We start from the raw sequence: 6,000 nt of genomic DNA on the forward strand, positions 1-6,000 counted from the left end.
TCTCTAAGGACCCATCTATTCTCCAGTCAAGTATATGATTCAGTAATATTATGGCTGTATTCCTTGAGACAGGGTCTTATTATGCCAGATTGGTCTGGAATCATAGGAGTAGCCTTGCCTCAGCTCCCCAGTTCTGGGGCTATGGCTTGGTTCTACTGAAAACCATTTTGATACTGTACTATATGGTCTATGAGGATGTGTGCGTTTGTGTGTATGCGTGCGTGTGTTTGTGTGTGTGTGTGTGTGCATGTGCACACTCAGTGTAATGGTTAACTAGCAAGGGAATGACTGACCCAATTTGCACGGAGACACCGACTGGGAAACAAGGATCTGAAGGCCTACAGTCTTCCCCATCACCCTTCACTCACACACAGGAAGGTACACAGCGTGAGCCATGACAGGAGGCTCTCTCTTCCTGACCCGAGTCTGAGCAGCCTCAGCCCCCGACTACACACTGTATGGGATATGCAAAAGGTCCAGACTATGAGGCCTTTTCAGTGCTGCTGCTGGTGGTGGTGGTGAAGGAAGAGGAGGAGGAAGGGGAGGAGGAGGGGGGAGGGGAAGAGCTGCCACTGAAATCCGAGGGAATCCATTCCATGTGGCAACGTGAACATGCGGGTAGAGCCGACAATAGCAGGGACCTTCAGAAGGCTGACTCTATTTAAAAGCTAGGGACCATGAAAATCTTAAGGGGCACAGGGAAACCCAAACTACAGGTGTAGAACCCGAATTCCTACCTCTCCTGCTTTATAATTCCACTCTGAAATAAGGTGCAAGACTTGCCAGGACTTGGATGCCGAATGACTCATTAGCAACAGAGAAACTTGGAAACCAACCTAAAGCCTTCCCCATTTTGCGACTCCTCGAAGTACAATCGATGTGTTAAAAAGTGTGCTGGCATTTCAAGTGGGGTTGGCATGATTATACAGGCTCAAAACTCACAGAGAAAACAGAGCAGAAGAAAGCCATTAACCACTTACCTTCATACAGACAGGAAGGCACAATGAAAACAACTGGAAATACGATCTACTCCCAGTGAGGAGTCTCAAGAACACGTGTAATTGGTTCACAGTGATGGGAACCTGTGTCAGAACCAAAGCTCTAACGCATCCCAAGACGTTCAGGAGAAAGAACCCTTAGAGAGGCTTCTGTAATGCTCTAGCTTGAGAGAAAACATCAAAATAACAAAGAGAGAAAGAAAAAGAAAGAGAGAAAGAGAAAGAAAGAAAGAAGAAAGAGAAAGAAAGGGAAAAGAAAGGAAGGAAGAAAGGAAGGAAGGAAGAAAGAAAGAAAATGTCTGTCACATGAGTAAGGTATGCCCAGCTAATTTCATGTTACTTCATGTTAATAAAAAGGAAAAACTATCTATCAGGTATGGATGCCATCAATACAATGAAACAGCAATCTCTGAACAACGTCCAACTTGGCCTTGACCATTCCCTCTACAGAGCACCATTTTATGTCCTGCTCTTGTACTGTGGGAAGTAGAGCATCTATTTCAACCTTGCCCCTCCTCCTGCATCAGCATTCACAGAACAAACTGTTTGGGGATGATCTGGTTAACTCTAAGTTGATGTCTCGCAGTCAGATCCTGATACTGTCTGAAAGGCAGAATGATCTGGACACATTAATATTCTGGGCTCTTTAACAGACAAAGTGACTCAGTTCCCAGCAATTACCCCAGACGACAGACAACGAGCAGTCCACGAAGAATTCTCCTAAAACTCTGGCTTAGATTTACAGCAGTAGTTGCTGCCATTACAGGGGTTCATCATTACATCCAGCTATAAGGATTGATTTTCAATGTCTAGGCATTCATCATTACATCCAGCTCTGAGGGTTGATTTTCAATGTCTTATTTCCAATTGAGAATTTGGGAAGGGGTAAGCTTTGCTCTCTCCTTTCTTTTTCTTTCTTTCTTTCTTTTTTTAACGCATTGGTTTCAGATTTTTGTTTGTCTTTTTTCTTTGTTTTAAAGATTTATTTAACGTATATGAGCACACTGTAGCTGTCTTCAGACACACAGAAGAGGGCATCAGATCCCATTACAGATGGCTGTGAGCCACCATGTTGTTGCTGGGATTTGAACTCAGGACCTCTGGAAGAGCAGTCAATGCTCTTAACCATTGAGCCATCTCTCCAGCACCACTCTCTCCTCTCGATATAATGCTCACAACAGAGCTGGGAAGGATTAATGAAGAAAAACACATCAAAATCTAAGACTTGACTTTCCTAGCCTTTCTAAGACACACAACTCACTTAGAATCCAAATAGTGAAGTCAAAACGGAAACTCCCATCTCAGTTGTTAGTTAGAGCCATGAGCTGGGCTCTGCAGCAGACTGTTAGTACACTGAGCTCTACCTGCGCTGAATGCTAGGATTACCAGAGTCTTCAGAAGGTAGTCATTTTCTTTAAGGTTGTGTCAAATCTTAGATAACTAGGATATCAAATTTATCAGAATACACTTTTACTATTCCACGTAGTCAGGAACTTATGAATCTGATCTCAGAGTGTGGTGCAAATTTACTATATGAAGAGCTGGGACCTGGAAGGGTTTAGCAGTTCAGAGCACTCACTGCTTTTTCTAGCACCCAATCAGGCGGCTTCCGAACACCTGTGGCTCCCACCCCACGCCCTCCTTTGGCCTGCATGAGCGCCCACACCCATGTAGCAGAAACACACACAAACATACCAAACACGCAACTTTAATAAGAGCATTCCAGAACCTATGTTATCCTGAAATAATAAAAATACACAAATGTCTGTAAACATGTTAATTATTTATGCAGTATTTCTCCCATGAATATCTATAAGTGAGAAGGCTTGATCTTATGACAAGTATATATTGAACTAACGTTAGGGAAAACCAAGAAAAGAAGTTTTGGACATTTCATGTAACTAAGGAAGAGCAGAAAAAGCAAATGGACTTATTCATTACCAGGTTACAGGCCGTCCCTGCCTAGTCACTGCCGGGGTCTCTCACGGCCAATACTCTTTGTTGTCTCCTGGGAGCCAACAGCACACAACTTAGCCACCGAGTCACAAGGTACGCATCCTGTGAAGTGAACTTAAGACTGCTTGATGAAAAGATTATGCCAGCACTGTGTTCAGAACAACTTGCCAATAACACAGAACCGACTACACACCACGTTCAAGATGTTATGTTTCCCACCAGCATGTACAACCGGAGGTCCACTATTGTGGGGCCAGATCCCTTCTAAATACTGATGCTGCCCTAGTTCACTGCCTGTAATTCTTGAAAACCGCTGTACTTGGCTTCTGATCGAGATGTTGTTATACTGGGGAGGGAATTTAAATTTTGATTGTTGTACCTTTTTTTTTGAGGTTTTAGATATTTTAGAGAAAACAGTAAAATGAAGAAACAATAGAAAAGTATAGTGTTCCAAAGCTAAATAAAATAATCTACAAGTAACAGAGGTGGGTCAGGAGCCTTGATGTTCTCCCAGAGGACCGGGAGGGGATAGACATAAATAAAAATATTTTTAAAAATTTTAAAGGGTCCTTTAAAAGAGAATACATTAATTAAAGAAAAAAAACCATGACGATGGCTTTCCAGGTGTTTTTTGTTTGTTTGTTTGTTGTTGTTTTCTGGACACAGGTTAAAAGGTATCTGTGGAGAGGGACCTCAACTGAGAAAATGCCTTCACCTGATTGATTCTGGGAGAGCCCATGGGGTCATTTTCTTAATTAATGACTGAGGAGAAAGGGGCCCACTTATTTCACGCCAGTAAACAACCCTCCGTGGTCTAAGCTTCAATGTCCTGTCCTGACCTTCCTTCCTGATGGGCTACAACCCTGAGCTATATGATGAAGACAAACCCTTTCCTCCCCAAGTTGCTTTTGGTCATTTTTGTTTTATCACAGCTATAGAAAACAAACCAAGACAGTGCCAAGAAGGTGATGAAAACGTCTTCTTTTTTCTTTTTAAGCTTTGGGAAAAAAATTTGGAGCATTCAAATTTTTAGTAAGCCCCTTAGGACTAAAATAGAAACCCACAAGGTCTTTTGCAATAACGTTTGTGTCTCCCAGTAGACTCCCTCCATTAATAAGAATTCTAGTGTGCGTCACTTTTGGGGAAAGAATGCATGTATGGTGACTGTCACCAGATACATGGGGACCAGTCATGCTATTGCTTTGTCAAACTTGATGAATTAGTATCAAAGCAAAGTGACTCTGTTGTGCTCACGGATTAACGTGACTTGGATGTGACATGTAATTTGTGCTATGTATGTAATTTGATGAATTAGTAATGTGAACCCTTGGCTCCTGGGCTGACCTGTAGACGGCACATTTCTGAATTCATTCACTGATCAATGCGCTTTGCTTCTGACACCTGTGTTTCCGTTGGGTCAGCCTGCCTTGCAACTGTTCCCTTTCTAACTACTGCTTCCTAGTCAGGAAATACCCTTCTTCTTCTCTGCAACTGAAGTTTCATTTCAAAATGAGGCACTGACGAGCTGATACATTTGAAAGCTTCTCTCCTGTGTGAACAATATGAAGGACTACAATGAAAAAAATTTAAAATAACTCCTATTACCAAGGAGCCTCAGCTTTGAAACAGTAACAGGATTACTCTGCAGTGGGTGATTTTCAAAACTCTTTTATTGTCTTGTCAACAGTACAAACAACTAACACTGTTTAACTTGCCTAAAGTCACAGATGAAGCCACAGATCGCTTTGGGTCAGAGCTGAAGTAGAAACACTCTTTTAACTCCACAGGCCACGCCCTCCATTGTCTCCCCTCTTTCCAAACAGGGATCTGGGGAGTGTTGGAAGACTTTTCATATACCTGCTAACACTACCAGCTAATGCCAAAATAAACGGAGCCCTTTCCCAGTGTGCTGAGATGATTAAACTCTAGATGTCTGCGCTTCATTACCGAAGATTGGCAGGGATTCAAAATAAACTGAGACCAATTGGAACAAAGGGGGGAGGCAATTACAGCAATGAACATATGAACGCACGAAGGTTTGTAAATAAACATGTAACTCAACAGACCGCTTTCCACAGCTAATTTTGAAATATTTCCTGCCCAGTGTTATACGAATATGCCATTCATTCTTGACAGCTTCTCACTTTTTAACAACTGTGATAGAGAATTACACAGGGAAGTCAACAGTGTTGTCAGTAACAAAAAATAAACTGCTGGTGCCTATGTGAAGGCTACGTTGGCCAGCATCCTGACGCTTTCTTCTTCCGGAGAACAACCAGCTTCATGTGACGCAAACTCCCTCGCCTGGAGGCCTCTGCAGAACACTGGTAGTGGGAACTGGAACATAACCCAGTGAGGGCCAGCTCCTTGTTCTCCCCTCCTAGACTAAGATCTAGCACTCATTTACTCTGACAAAGCCTGCCTAGCTTTGTCAGGCAGTGTCTTCTCTGAGATGTCACACCCTGGGTATCATTCTGATCTTCTTTTCTAAGTATCAGAGAAAATAATGGAACCACTTCCAACTGATTGTGTCCTACAGGACATGTTTTTGAGACAATGTGAATACAACGTTAAGTATGACATATGACATGATTTTTCCACTTCTTAAATACTCTTCAAAACATTTCCACGATCTTCCAATCATTTGATAATCTCTTAAAATCCCCCGACTGCTGGAGAGATGGATCAGTGGTTAAGGGCACTTGCTGCTATTTCAGTCTTCTCAAATGACTCCATAGAAAACACTAAGACAGTGATGAAAATGTCTTTTTTTTTTTTTTAAAGAAGCTTTAGAAAAAATTCAGAGCATTCAAAGTTTTAGTAAGCCCCATAGAGCTAAACTAGAATACAGGGGATCCTGAGATGACAACAGAGAGTAGAAATAATTCTCTACTTCTGAAATGCATTGATTAGAACAAATGATCACTGATTGATAGCAATGGTTCCACGACTTAACTCTGTAAACCTAAAACCCTTCTTACTGGTTGTGATATCAAACCAGTTTAAAAAAAAAATCAACACTTCAGGGACTAGAGAGATTGTTTAG

Source organism: Rattus rattus, chromosome 1 (assembly GCF_011064425.1).
Source record: "Rattus rattus isolate New Zealand chromosome 1, Rrattus_CSIRO_v1, whole genome shotgun sequence".
In the NCBI taxonomy this organism is placed as follows: Eukaryota; Metazoa; Chordata; class Mammalia; order Rodentia; family Muridae; genus Rattus; species Rattus rattus.